At 42.1% G+C, this 16070-nt stretch overlaps 1 long non-coding RNA gene across 1 annotated transcript in view; it reads right to left on the reverse strand.

Moving 5' to 3' along the window:
• The window catches only part of LOC133049918 (uncharacterized), a 61493-nt gene that overhangs the window by 5265 nt on the left and 40158 nt on the right, over positions 1-16070 (reverse strand). The window lies entirely within an intron of this gene.

The following is a 16070-nucleotide window of genomic DNA, read 5'->3' on the forward strand; positions in this document are numbered from 1 at the left end:
ACAGAACACTATTTATTCACTGAACTTTATCATGTATAAGGCACTGCTAGGAGTTGAGTATATAATGGTGAATTTCATAACTACATGATTTTAGCAAATACCTTAAGCCTTATATTTTTCAGTTTTTTCAACTCTAAATTTGTATAATGCCGTTGTGTTAATTAAATGAGACCATGTATATACCCTACCCAGGAGAGTGCCTGACTCAGTAGATCCTTAACAAATGGTAGTTATTTCCTTCCTTCTCTAGGCTAGATGTTAAAAGAGGGCATGAAGGCGAACAGACATGGATCCTGACTCAATGAGCTCCCATTTAGAACTCTGCTTCCTTTCATCAACCATAAAGGACTCCAGACAAACAATAAACCAAGTGACAGACTGAACACAAAAGCTCCAAACCAACTCTTGACTCCCTCATCCAAAGAACAGTGTGACAAGAATAAGATAGGGTGTGACCCTCTCCTCCTGGTCTGGGCATTCAACCAATATGCCATCATTTGTAACAGCCATTCACCAACCTTTAATTGCACACTACAAAAATAAGCATCAGAGAAAAGTATTGGGACAGCGGGGGAAGACACTCAATTTAAGATAAATAATTTAGTTCAGTTGGAATACTTGCTCGCAAAGATACAGACACTACAGCATCCTGTTTACTCAAAACCAATACTCACCAATGTTTATTGAAATGTGACACTATGCCAGGAACTAGCTGAGCTCAATGTGAACCAAAAGAGATGGAAATGACACAAGCTTTCTTTTCCTTTCATGAAAAAAGAACTTACTTTCCAATAGCACTTACGGTTGCCAGTTATTTTGGCTGGTTGCTTTGATTTGGAGTAGAAAGCCACATACTTTATTTAAAACTTAATTTAGTTTTGTCACAGGAGACAACTCAAGTCTCATTTAGAAAAAGACATTGCTATTCCTAAAAGCAATGTTTTAAGGTTAGTTCTTCAGGCTACAAAACTTCAACTTTTTCTATTAATATATACGTCCAAAACGTAGACTGTCCCTAACATATCAATAGAGTATGCTCCAAAACTTCATTTGTAAATCCACTGAACACAATTCAAGACACATATTACAAAGAAACAGCACTGGAGTTGGATTTGGGACCAACTTGTAAAAGTTGATGGAACCACAATACACCTGAGATACTGGTATGCATTTAACTACAGAGCCAAGCTTTTGTGCATTCTCATGCCAAACTGTATTCAGGAAAGTAACTAAAAGAGCAGTATCTCAGCATGCGCAGTATCCCAACACGCAGATCAGGGTCCCCGATTCTGGTAGTAGAGTGAAAATTTCACAGGTTGATGGTACTAGGAGGATACTTTGAGCAAGAGGGAGACAAAGGACAGGATTCAAATGGGGACCAAGTCAGGAACTGTAGGGATGAAAAGCTGAGATGGGAGATTTGGGGCAAGAGAGAGAAGGCTCCATGTGGCTCCTGAAAATTTAGTCCAAGGAATAAGGGCCGAAGTGGGACCAGAGTCATCTTTTACAGTAATGAGGGACCGAAAGCTGGAACAGAAGGGAGACGGTCTATATTAATACATGTAAAGCACTTGGCGTGAGTCTTGGCCCATGGTGGTATTCCATCAAAGGTGATGGAGTCATTATACACGGTAAGGTGGAGGGAAAACTTGGAGGCTTTGCTCCATCGTTTGTCTTTTGGGATACAATCTACTTGGACTCCATGTAAGAAGCACAGAGCTCCAAGCCTTTCTGAACTATGGAGTCAGTGGAGCAGGACTATGGCTGAACCAATGGAACATGCAGGTAAAAATATTGCTCTTGTGAGGCTCTTGCGACGAAGATAGTATAAGTCTGCATAGCCCCTCATTCCCCTCTTCCCCAGCCCATTGTTTTCACCTAAAGCTTGAAGTGGAAGAGTGTAGGGCATAGGGATATGCACCCCAGTCAGAGGCAGAGCCAAGCAGAAGGGGAAGGACGAGGACAAGAAAAAAGAAAACTCACAACAGGAGAGAGAAACAGCTGAAGTTGAGGAGCAGACTTTCATATAATAAGGACAGTGGTGGTGGTTTAGTTGCCAAGTCATGTCTGACTCTTGTGACCCCATGGACTGTAGCCCGCCAGGCTCCTCTGTCCATGGGATTCACCAGGCAAGAATACTGGAGTGGGTTGCCATTTCCTTCTCCAGGGGGTCTTCTCGACCCAGGAATTCTTCCCAGGATTCTTCCCGACCCAGGAGTCATACCCAGGTCTCCTGCATTGCAGGCAGATTCTCTACTGACTGAGGCACGAGGGAAGCCGTAAGGACAATACCACCAGGCACTGGTGAGGCACTACATCATATGCTCTGGAAACACTTTAAAAAAAGGCAGGGCCTCCTGAGGCAGGTAAGTCAAACGTGATGGTCATCCTCTTTCTATTTGGGGTTACATTTTAGCTCTAAAGAATCTGCAAAAGCTTCCAGGAACAGCTCTCCACAGGACTCTTCCAATCTTCTCCTTCGGTCAAGGGTCTCACCTACTTTTAGACATGTCTGCTCTCTCCAACTGTTATGCAGGAAAGGAAAAGAAATGCATAAAAATGTGCCCGGGTGAGAGTCTGATTCTGATGATGCATTCTTTTCTGCCAGTCCTTTCAGAAGCGGCGCTCTCGTGAGAAAAGATCCTGATGGAAGGTATGACACATCTTTTAAATATCAGAAAACTGAAATGTGGGTACGACTCTCATTTGCAAGTGACCCTCAGTCAACTTATCCTTGCCAACTACAAAGATAATAATTGCTAGATGTACTGGTTGTAATTGGATCACAGGCATCAGTGACAGGGTTATTTGTTGTTATAGCAATATTAACAAAATCATGCCTAAGGCAGTCTAATTAAAAGAGCACCACAGGTGACCCAACTGGCATCTTCAATGTGTTATCTAAGAGGTATGATCTAACACAAGTCAGAGCTGACTTAATGAAGTTTCTGATCAGAGGCTGTTCTGAAGACAGTGAGTTATTGAAGGAGACAAGGTGGAACTGATGACTGGCAGATTTGTGCAGACTATCTGAGGACAACGAAAGCAATGGAATTTATTGGATTCAGTCTTGTTCCTTCCTTCTCAGCAGCAGGATCCCAAAGTAATAAATGTTATCTATGAAAAGAAGCCTAAAGATCACCTAGTTCGGTTATATTCAAGTGAGCTTTTTAAAATCTCCTGGCAGATCAACATCATGGGTCAAGGGGCATAAACTTATCACCACCCCATTTGAGAATCATGACTACAAGCAGCAGCATGATGTAGGGACTAAGAACAAACACTGAAGTATTAGATAGCCCTGAATTAATAAGAGAGAGAGCTTTCCTGGTGCCTCAGATGGTAAATAATGCCTGCAATGCAGGAGACCTGGGTTCAAACCCTGGGTTGGGAAGATTCCCTGCAGAAGGGAATGGCAACCCACTCTGGTATTCTTGCCTGGAGAATTCCATGGACAGAGGAGCCTGGTGGGCTACAGTCCATGGGGTCACAAACAGTCGGACACAACTAAGTGACTAACAATTTCACTTTTCAATAAGAGATATGTTACTCACTAGTTGCATGACCTTGCTTTGTTTCTTAAATTTCCTGAGCCAATTTCCCTCTCTCTAAATTGGGGACTATCATAAAATATAATGCAACTTCATGTGCTGAGAATGAAATGAGGAAAAGTCCCTAACTCAGCAACTAGCATATAGTAAGCACTCAATAAACATAACTTGCGATGGTTACTTTCATGTGTCAACTTGATTAGGCTAAGGGATGTCCAAATAGCTGGTAAAACATTTCTGAGTATGTTTGTGAAGATGCTCCCAGAAGAGATGAGCATTTGAATCTATAGATCAGGTTAAAAAAAAAAAAAGACCATTCTCCCCAATGCAGTGGGCATCATCCAATGTGTTGAGGGCCTGAATAAAACAAAAAGATGGAGGAAGGGTGAATTTGCTCTCTGTGGAGCTAGGGCATTCATCTTTTCCTACTCTTAGACATTAGCACTCCTGGTTTGGGGCCTTTGGCCTTGAAGCAGGACTTACACCAGCAGTCCTCTGGTTCTTGTGGTTTTGAATTCAGACCAAGACTTACACCACTGGCTCCTCTGTGTTCTCACGCCTTCAGGTTTGGACTGGAGCTATACAACCAGCTCTCCTGGGCCTCCAGCTTGAAGGCAGCATTTCATGGGATTTCTCAGCCTCCATAATTACAAGAGCCAATCCCTCATAATAAATCCCTTCCCATGTGTTTATTCTATTCACTTGGACTCTCTGCAGAACCCTAGTACATATACTATTACTATTGAATTTATTATTGAATACTGTAACTATCCAGTATGTTGAGGGAGAAAAAGACGGAGGAGCAAAATGTTAGTCCAACTCTCTCAAGAGGAACCTTGAACCTCCACAGATAGAAGTGACTTGCCTAAAGTTACCTATCTTAGAAGAGCCTAGACCAGACACCAGATGGTGGGTCTGGTGCTCCTTAGGCCACAAAACCAATCATAATATAAAATAAGGTTTTACTCTGTGCGTGCGTTAGTTGCTTAGTCATGTCTGACTCTTTGTGACCCCATGGACTATAGCCTGCCACCAGGCTCCTCTGTCCATGGAATTCTCCAGGCAAGAACACCAGAGTGGGTTGTCATTCCCTTCTCCAGGAGATCTTCCCAACCCAGGGATTGAACCTTGGTCTCCTGCATTGCAGGCAGATTCTTTACCATCTGAACCACCAGGGAAGCACCTAAATAGATTGTATTATATATAATGGAGACAATTAAATGTTCCTTATTCTGAATTTCAAACACAGGTGAGTAAGTGAAAGTCACTCAGTTGTGTCTGACCCTTTGCAACCCCATGGACTATACAGTCCATGGAATTCTCCAGGTCAGAATACTGGAGTGGGTAGCCTTTCCCTTCTCCAGGGGATCTTCCCAACCCAGGGATCGAACTCAGGTTTCCCACATTGCAGGCAGATTCTTTACCATCTGAGGGGAGGCCCCAGAGCAAATTATAATCTAACTAGGAAAACAACATTATTTATGGTTACTTTTGCTCAATCGTATTTGACTCTTTGCAGCCCCGTGGACTGTAGCCTGCCAGGCTCCTCTGTCTATGGAATTTTCCAGGCAAGAATACTGGAGCGGGTTGCCACTTCCTACTTCAGGGGATCTTGCCAATGTAGGGATTGAACCTGCATCTCTTGTGTCTCCTACACTGGCAGCTGGATTTTTTACCACTAGCACCACTTGGGAAGATCATAGTTGTTTTTACTTATTATTTCCCTACAGTCTCTCAGTTAAGAAAAGAACTTTCCACCCTGAGAAAATATATGAAAAAGGATCCTAATTTAATTTTCTTCTCTTTATTTGCTCTAACATTCTGGTTCTTCTATGGCTTCCAACAAGTTAATTATTTTTTTAATTTCTAAGAAGTAGGAAGGTTTTTTTTTCAGTTCACTGAAAATAACTTTTAGAATGATAAAGTTTTGCAGAACTTTGATCATAACAACAATGTAAAGGAATTCAAGAATAACATGGAGAAAATCATTATATATAAATTTCAGATTTTTTAAATCCCTGAATCTAAGAGAAGATAGATTGCAGAGTTCCCCCTTTTCTGTTTTTTTTTTTAATCATAGGTTTTAAACTTTCACAATTGTAAAATCTATTTCAGTGTATTTATAACTTTGAGAATACTATTAATATGTGACTGAGCAGCCTAAAGAAAACTGAAAAAATTGGAAAGATTCAATTCACTATGACTCATTTAAATGGACCAAAGAACTAGCAGTCTCAGATTCATTTCTCTGTCAATTTATTAAAATAAGCTCAGCTCACAGACAAATGGAATTTTTAATCAGGAGTGAAATTTCCCCAGCCAACTCTTCTGGTCTCTTGTTAATTGAATGTGCAGAATATCCTTTAAAGAAAGACATGTGTGGACATGATGGGGCTGGGTTACACTGGATCCGTCTTCCCCATTGTGTTCTCCTGCTATCCCTGTGTGGGTAAGAAGCCCTGAAACTCATCTCAATCCCAAAGTCCTCAATTCTGTGCAGTTTTCTTAAACAGGCCCCTTGCTAGGACATACATTGGAAAAGAAAATAAAGACGCTATGTCCTCCTCTCAGTCTGTCAAAATCAATGATTTTAATCTGCCAAGTCAGCCCCAACTCCACTGAAAGACATCCCAAATTAAGTGAGGCAGCACCAGGTCCCTTCTCCTATTGTCTTGAGTTTATCTCACCATGGCCATAGAGGATTCATTCATGCAATAATTTAACAGTCACTGAAAGCCTACTATATACCAGATACCACACCAAGTACTTGGTAATATGTTGGTGAGTAAAACAGACGTGATACTATCCTGAAGCTCCCAGGGAATGGTTTAGAGACCACATTCTTCCTAAAGATTTCTTTTCTCAGATGCCAGTCTGTTTTCAGTCTATTCAGAGCCACTGCTATTTGGTGACTCACTTCCTCTGCTTTGGCCCGGGCTGTGACTTGCCACTTCTATCTCCTCCTGGAGTCCCCTTAGTCCCCTATTGCCAGGTGATCGACTTGGCTGCTTGGACTACCCTAGAGTTATTTCCCACTTTCCCACTGTGACGCCTCCACCAAAGAGGCTACATGGTCAAGTAGATGCTTCGTCAGCATCCTTTACCCTCTGGCCCCAGAGGCAAGCAGAGATCTGCCGGAGGGATTTCTGGGGAATTTCTCTTCCTTGATAAAGAGGGACACATGCAACTAGTAAGCACTTCCAAGTTCCTACTTCTTCTTGCTTTGAAAGCAGAAACAATGGCTGGACGTCAGCACTCACACCGTGAACGGGGGGAAAGATCGAGAAAATACAAAGAGGCTGGCCCCGACATTGTTGCGTCCCTGAAACAACACCAGAAATCTATATCGAAGAACTGATTATTATATGACATGAACCCATATTGTTTAGGCCAATGTGGTGGAGTTTTTGTCTCTTGCAGACAAATACAATTCTTACGGACACGTTACCACTGCCGCTATCACAGCCAAAGGTGCCTCTGCATCTTAGGAGTTTAGCAAATCTTTCTATTGCTATGCTGTCCAAAACAAGGGTGAAAAACTAGTCCCAAAGTGTTATTCAATCCTGATGAAGTCTATAAGCTTACAGTTGTTCAGTGCCCATCAACTTTTATTTTGGTTGTTTGCCTGGGGGGTACTTCTCAAATCACCTTGTGGGCATGAGAAGTGAGACCTGCCGTGCGTAGGTACCCAGACTCCATGCCAGTGGAGTGCCAGAGATATCCATTCACTTCAAATAAGATTATAGCACCTTATCTCTAAAGTACTCCTCAGGTAGGAAGGCATCCACAAATGTACTCCTACATCTTAATCTCCCAATAACATGGCTACTAATTTCAAACTCTGGGGGTATATATGCAAATAACCTCAGATCACTAAAGGATTTAAGTCATATTTCACTCTGAACGAATCACATTTATATATTCTAAACTTCACATTTGTTATCTCTCTCCTCCTGTTAACTAAATAGGAAGTATTTTCCATTGTAGGAAAATCGCATCTGTGCTATGAATCCCACCTCCTCCCACTTTCTCAGGGACTTGCCCCTCTGGATTATATCGGTTGTCTTTTACATAACTTCAAACTTTCCTTCTTTACTGAACTCCCTTTGTAATCATTTAAACATACGATTGTCTCCCCTATCTTTTTTTAAAATTTATTTATTTATTTTAATTGGAGGACAGTCACTTCACAAAACTGTAGTGGCCCCTGCCACACATCAACACAGGTCAGCCACGAGAGCATATGAGCCCCCCATCCTGAATCCCCTCCCCCTCCCCTCCCGATCCCTTCCCCCACCATCCTGACCCCCCTCCCCCTTCCCTCCCCACCCCTCCCCCTCCCACTTCCCTCCCCACCCCCTCCCTGTCCCGGACCACTGGCTTTGAGTGCCCTGCTTCATGCATCAAACTTGCACTGGTCATCTGTTTCACATATGGTAATATACATGTTTCAGTGCTATTCTCTCAGATCATCCCACCCTCGCCTTCTCCCATGTAGTCCAATAGTCTGTTCTTTACATCTGTGTTTCTTGCTGTCTTGTATATAGGGTCATTGTTACTGTCTTTCTAAATTCCATATATGTGCATTAATATACTATACTGGTGTTTCTCTTTCTGACTTACTTCACTCTGTATAATAGGCTCCAGTTTCATCCACTTCATTAGAACTGATTCAAATGCATTCTTTTTAGCTGAATAATATTCCATTGTGTATATGTACCACAGCTTCCTTATCCATTCATCTGCTGATGGGCATCTAGGTTGCTTCCATGTCCTGGCTATTATAAACAGTGCTGCGATGAACATTGGGGTGCACGTGTCTCTTTCAGATCTGGTTTCCTCGGTGTGTATGCCCAGGAGTGGGATTGCTGGGTCATATGGTAGTTCTATTTCCAGGTTTTTAAGGAATCTCCACACTGTTCTCCATAGTGGCTGTACTGGTTTGCATTCCCACCAACAGTGTAAGAGGGTTCCCTTTTCTCCACACCCTCTCCAGCGTTTATTGTTTGTAAATTTTTGATGGCAGCCATTCTGACTGGTGTGAGATAGTACCTCATTGTGGTTTTGATTTGCATTTCTCTGATAATGAGTGTTGTTGAGCATTCTTTCATGTGTTTATTAGCCATCTGCATGTCTTTGGAGAAATGTCTATTTACTTCTTTGGCCCACTTTTTGATTGCGTTGCTCATTTTTCTGGTATTGAGCTGCATGAGCTGCTTGCAGGTTTTTAGATTAATTCTTTGTCAATTGCTTCATTCACTATTATTTTCTCCCATTCTGAAGGCTGTCTTTTCACCTTGCTTATAGTTTCCTTCCTGGACAAGGAAATGGCAACCCACTGCAGTATTCTCACCTGGAGAAAACCATGGACAAGGAGCCTGGCAGGTTACAGTCCATGGGATCGCAAGAGCCGGACACAACTTAGAGACTAAACCACCACCACCACCATAGTCTCCTTCATTGTGCAAAGGCTTTTAAGTTTAATTAGATCCCATTCGTTTATTTTTGTTTTTATTTCCATTACTCTGGGAGGTGGGTCATAGAAGATCTAGCTGTGATTTATGCCAGAGAGTGTTCTGTCCATGTTTTCCTTTAAGAGTTTTGTAGTTTCTGGTCTTACATCTAGATCTCCAATCCATTTTGAGTTTATTTTTTTATGGTTCTAGTTTCATTCCTTTACACGTGGTTGACCAGATTTCCCAGAACCGCTTGTTAAAGTGTCTCTTCTATCTTAAAAAACAAAAAGAAAATTTTACTAGACTACAAGTTTCCAACTAAAACCTTGTTTAGTCTCCCAGTTATAAAATATATAGCTATAGCTTCAATTTCCACTACTATCCTCAATCCATTCTAGTCTGCCTTCTGTTCTTCCCAACCAAGTACTCCCCAGGCCCCACCCTACTTAGCCTCCTAGATCAGACAATATCGGATGCGTTCAGGGTGGTACGGCCATAGACCTGGCTTCTGTTCTTATTGCCCAGATTCTAGCATTAAGCCACCCATGACTCACATGTTTCCAAGTCTATGAAAATGTTCACATCTTCCCTATTTAAACCCCTAGCTTCCTCTGTAGTACACAGGATTCCACCCCTCCCTCTAGTAACCGTCTTTTTCCTTGCCTTGCATCTTTCCATGTCCCCACACTTCCTTGGTTTTTCTTCTGACTCATTATCAGCCTGCTTTGCTGATGTTTCCCCTTCTACCCATCTTTCTGTGTAGAACCTCCTCGGGGCTCAGTCTCTGTCCCTCTTCAATTCTCTCCCAAAGTGATAGCTATTCCTGTATCTTCAAACACCATCTATAGGCAATAGTATTTAAAACATATCTACAGCCCAGGTTGCTCTTCTGAGTTACAGACTCATTGGTCCGAATGTTTATATTATCTCTAGTTGAGACACTTGAATGTATTATAAGAATCTCAAATAGAGCATGCTCTCCAAATAAATTAACCATCTCTAACCACTTTGCTCCAAACTGCTTCTCCTCTAGCGTTACCTATCATGGTAAATGACAACAGCATCCTCCCAGACTCTCTAGCCAGAAGTTTGTGAACCATCCTTAACACTTCCTCTCCTTCAATGATTCTCCCCTAATCACGCTACACTCCATTTCTGCCCCCCAAAAAACAATCACAAATTCAGTTGACTTTGCCCCCAAATTGATCTGCTTTCCAGTTGAAGTCACCATCATCGCTCACCTGGCTACCCAAATCACCCGCTCACTAGTTTCCTCTAATACACTTTTCCTTGTCCCAATTCCATTTTTCATGTAACAACGACAGCAATTATTTAAAGTGTGAAAAGTGAAAGTTGTTCAGTCATGTCCAATTCTTTGCAACCCCATGGACTACACAGTACATGGAATCCTCCAGGCCAGAATACTGGAGTGGGTAGCCTTTCCTTTCCCCCGGGGATCATCCCAAACCAGGGATCGAACCCAGGTCTCCCGCATTGCAGGCAGATTCTTTACCAGCTGAGCCACAAGGGAAGCCCATTTAAAATGTAAATCTGACTAAATCATTCCTCTACTAAAACCATTTCATGGCTTCCCAGTTCTGCATATTACATACAAAATCCTTCTCTGTGTTTTCTGAACAAACTCTTTTTTTGCCTCAAGACATTACAGATGCATCTGCTGGGAATGCTGTTTCCTCCAGATTGTGCATAGCCAACTCTTACTCATCTTTCAGGTATGAATTCAATCACTATTTTCTTAAGGAACTCTTCTGATTAACTTCTAAATACTGTCAGATTCCCTATTTACTTTCATACCATCTTATGATTTTTAGTTATAGGATTGTCACCATAGTAATTAAATCCTACTTGTGTATTTCAAATCCTGAAAGATGATGCTGTGAAAGTGCTGCGCTCAATGTGCCAGCAAATTTGGAAAACTCAGCAGCGGCCACAGGACTGGAAAAGGTCAGTTTTCATTCCAATCCCAAAGAAAGGCAATGCCAAAGAATGCTCAAACTACTGCACAATTGCACTCATCTCACATGTCAGTAAAGTAATGCTCAAAATTCTCCAAGCCAGGCTTCAGCAGGACATGAACTGTGAACTTCCAGACGTTGAAGCTAGTTTTAGAAAAGGCAGAGGAACCAGAGATCAAATTGCCAACATCTGCTAGATCATCAAAAAGCAAGAGAGTTCCAGAAAAACATCTACTTCTGCTTTATGGACTATGCCAAAGTCTTTGTGTGGATCACAACAAACTGTGGAAAATTCTTGAAAAGATGGGAATACCAGACCACCTGACCTGCCTCTTGAGAAACCTATATGCAGGTCAGGAAGTATCTCAAGGCTATATATTGTCACCCTGCTTATTTAACTTAAATTTATTTAACTTAAATGCAGAGTACATCAAGAGAAATGCTGTGCTGGAGAAAGCATAAGCTGGAATTAAGATTTCAGGGAGAAATATCGATAACCTCAGATATGCAGATGGCACTACTCTCATGGCAGAAAGTGAAGAAGAATTAAGAGCCTCTTGATGAAAGTGAAAGAGGAGAGTGAAAAAGTTGGCTTAAAGCTCAACATTCAGAAAACTAAGATCATGGCATTCAGTGCCATCACCTCATGGCAGATAGATGGGGAAACAGTGGAAACAGTGGCTGACTTTATTTTTCTGGGCTCCAAAATCACTGCAGATGGTGACTGCAGCCATGAAATTAAAAGATGCTTACTCCTTGGAAGGAAAGTTATGACCAACCTAGACAGCATATTAAAAAGCAGAGACATTACTTTGTCAACAAAGGTCCATCTAGTCAAAGCTATGGTTTTTCCAGTAGTCATGTATGGATGTGAGAGTTGGACTAAAAAGAAAGCTGAGCACCGAAGAATTGATGCTTTTGAACTGTGGTGTTGGAGAAGACTCTTGAGAGTCCCTTGGACTGCAAGGAGGTCAAACCAGTCCAGCCTACAGGAAATAAGTCCTGGGTGTTCACTGGACGGACTGATATTGAAGCTGAAACTCCAATACTTTGGCCACTTCATTCGAAGAGCTGACTCGTTGGAAAAGACCCTGATGCTGGAAGGGATTGGGGGCAGGGGGAGAAGGGGACGACAGAGGATGAGATGACTGGATGGCATCACCGACTCAATGGACATGAGTTTGAGTAAACTCCGGGAGTTGGTGATGGACAGGGAGGCCTGGTGTGCTGCGATTCATGGGGTCGCAAAGAGTCAGACACGACTGAGCGACTGAACTGAATTGAACTTGTGTGATTATCTAGTAGAGAGAGACCCTAACTAAATAATTAAAGCTCCATGAGGGTAAGGACTGGATATAATATACTCACTAATGTATTCTCAATGGCAAGCAGAGGGGAATAGTAGGTGCTCAGTAAGAGTTGGATGTTTAAGCTGAGTTTCATTTAGTTCAGGCTTTAAGACCTTTATTGACTCCCTGTTCTAATCATAGACATATATGACTTTAAATGACTAAGTACTTATGTTTTAATTATAAGCATTTAATTACATTAATTATCTAATTGTGATATATTTACACTTCCAGAAGTAATTATGAAAAGGGATATATTTCTATAAACTAAAAGAAGTACTGAATTTTTCTAGGAAGTTCATTTTGGGAGCAAGATTTCATTGCTCTTGAAGACTACTGGACAGATAATTGTAAAAAGAGGAAAGAGTAAAGTTAAAAATCAACTAACTCAGTAAAACTGACATATTGACCATCGAGGTTCTAAATATTTTAGAATAAAATCTCCCACTTTTTAAAGATATTTTCTAAGTTGAATGAAATTTTAATTCAAAATCTAGAGCTATAAAATTAAGAAGTTGAAGAAAGACACTCCAAAAATTTCCCTCTAGAAACCTTCTATTGTAAGAGCTTAAAGGCCAGTCTGTGTCCCTGAGGTCCATTATTAATACATGTGGGGACAGAATGATTAACATGGGATGAGAGACGACAGGGGGAAACCCGTGCCAAAGAGAAAAAGACAGATGAGGATTTAAATTTTGAGAAAGTCCAAATTCTCAAGGGCTCTGATCTATTGACATAAGAATATTGTGGCAGACAGAATGAGAAAAAGTAATTAGAGCAGATTTCTCAACCCGAGCACTATTGACATTTTGTGCTGAATAATCCTTTGTTTCAGGGTCTGTCCTATGCATTATAGAATATTTAGCAGCAAGCCTGGTCTCTACCCAACGGATGCCAACGGCACTCGTCCCCGAAAATAGTTACACTCAAAAATGTCTCTAGACATCTCCAAATGTCCCCTGGGGAAGGCAAAATAGCCCCTGATGGAGAACCAATGGATTAGAAAAAGTTAAAGGGGGCTTCCCTGGTGGCTCAGAGGGTAAAGAAAAAGTCAGAGGAACTACTGACTGACTCAAAAAAAGGACAAAGGGACACCGGGTTTGGTTTTTGGTTTTGTTTTTTATTATTCACCAGTTAATTGATGCATACATTCCTTCATTCATTTGACAAGTCACAGTACTGGCCACTGTGTTCCAAAGATGAGTAGAGCACAGTCACCGTTCAGAGCCGAGAGTCTACTTCTGAGACAGAGGCCATTGTCTTAGAACAGATCATGGATTTACAGTTAAGTGAGATGTTGGCTTTAATGTATAAACAAAGTTACCCAAGAAAGGTCTCTACCTTGCTCGAGACACACAGCACCCCTGGTTATGGCGGAGGTAGGGAATTAGGTGTAAGCATTCGGTTCAGCTTCCTAGAGCACCCCCACTGACCTGCACCTATAAATAGATGCAACTATTAGATAAAACTACTTGGTCCAGAACCCCTTGCCACCAGATTTCCCGGTGCAAACTGGATAAGTCCTTCAATTCTTTGCGTGAGATTGAATCCGCAAGGGAACACCAGCCGGTTTTCCTCCTACTCAGAGGCACAGTCCTGGGGTATCCGGGTTTTCCGCAGCTGTGTCCCAGTGCCCATATCAAGCTCTGTGGGGGTCCAGAGGTGGGTGTGGTGGGGACAGTGCTGGCTTCCTGACCCCCGAACCGCAGCGGGTATGGCACTGTATTCTTGAATTCAGCTAACTCCTAATTCCATATGCCTGCTCCGAGAGGGGCAGCGGCACTGCTGACAGGCCAGGTAGCAGGATTCTGGAATTTTTTCTGAAAAATTCAGCAACGGGCTCCAGCACTCTGATGAATATGTATGAGCCGGATTCCTTGAATTATAGTTTATCCTGCTTAAAATATGTAGAATGAGTTCTGCTTTTTGCAAATTGTGCCCAGCAACTCTATACAACAAACTGCAATAACTCAGTAAACCCATCACAGAGCGCGATCACACATCCCCAGTACGGAAACAGATCAGGGATTCTTCAGTGAAGCACCAGATGAAGAATTTGGCTTCCATTTAGGGGCCATGCTGCATGAAAAATATGTTTGCTTTTGTTTGTGTGTTGTTGAATTGATATGAGTAAAAATATAAGATTTGCACTCTAAGTGCAGTGCCAGAGATAAGCTCAGGGTGCAATATGGAGGCGGTACGCAGTCAGGGAAAATTTTTTAGAGAAGTGACGCCAGAGCTGAGTCTTAAACTACTGAGCAATATGCCGGGAAAATTGCATTCAACGGCTAAAGAACAGAGCAGGCCAATCTTGAAGGAAATCAACCCCAAACATTCATCAGAAGGACGGATGCTGAAGCTGAAGCTCCAATGCTCTGGTCACCTGATACACAGTACCAGCTCACTGGAAAGGGCCCTGATGCTGGGAAAGACTGAGGGCAGGATGAGAAGGGGGTGACAGAGGATGAGATGGTTGGATGGCATCACCGACTCAGTGGACACGAATCTGAGCAAGCTCCGGGCGATAGTGGTGGTCAGGGATACCTGCTGTGTGGCATCCACGGGGTCGCAAAGAGTCGAACACAACTGAGTGACTGAACAAAGAACAACGCCAAGCAGAGGCTGTGCCCCAGGTGTAAAGAGTTGAGACAGCACGTGACATTTATAGGGCAGGCAACTGTGTAGGGAACTGGATTGTATAATGACAGGTAGTGAGTTTTCAGAGATCAAATGGACGGCAGAGACAAGAGCAGGAAAGAGGGGGAGCAATATAACTTCCACAGTTTCTTGAGTCTAAGAGACCACTGATTATAAGACACACTAAGATGTTTCAGGTTCCTCTCATAGCTCAGTTGGTAAAGAATCTGCCTGCAATGCAGGAGACCCTGTTCAATTCCTGGGTTGGGAAGATCCCTTGGGGAAGGGATAGGCTACCCACTCCAGTATTCTTGGGCTTCCCTTGTGGCTCAGCTGGTAAAGAATTCACCTGCAATGCGGGAGACTGGGTTCAATCCCTGGGTTGGGAAGATCCCCTGGAGAAGAGAAAGGCTACCCACTCCCTTCTGGCCTGGAGAATTCCATGGACTATATAGTCCATGGGGTTGCAAAGAGTCGGACACGACTGAGTGACTTTCACTTTCATTTTCTAATTAAGACATTTCAAGTTAAAAATGTAAGCACTATGATAGATGTACTCATTTGTTTTAAAACAAACTAAAAAATACCATCCATCTATCAATCTAAGCGTTCTCTTTTTAATACCTAAACCAGAATTCTACCTAAACTTTCTTCACAATATTTGCCTATGAGAGTCTCGAGGATCTGGCGTTCCTTCTCTAAGAAGTCACTTGCAGTCATTTGGAGGTTGGTTAAAGTTAGTGGCCACTGGTGTCTGTGGTTTTGACTTTTTTAAGGTTTGTCAGTAAATTTCAAGTCACATCAAATTAAATGAGGATTTCTTCTGCTGCATTTCTTATTCAGTTAAATTCAACATTTTGTTTTTCCATTGTTACATTACATATTACTACAGGTCAAATTGTTTCTCTTAAAAGTTAGCCAGAAACTTTTCACAGATTGATATTCTAATACTGAAAAATGGTCCTATGTGAAAAAAATTAGCCACACGAGCTTTTCCCTGTTTTGGGAAACCTGTGATCTGTTACAAGAGATTTGGCACTCTCGACATTTCGACACTCTCCTGGAGTACATGGCAGGCAATCTTCTACGTACAGAATTTAT

This window comes from Dama dama, chromosome 31 (assembly GCF_033118175.1).
Source record: "Dama dama isolate Ldn47 chromosome 31, ASM3311817v1, whole genome shotgun sequence".
Lineage (NCBI taxonomy): Eukaryota > Metazoa > Chordata > Mammalia > Artiodactyla > Cervidae > Dama > Dama dama.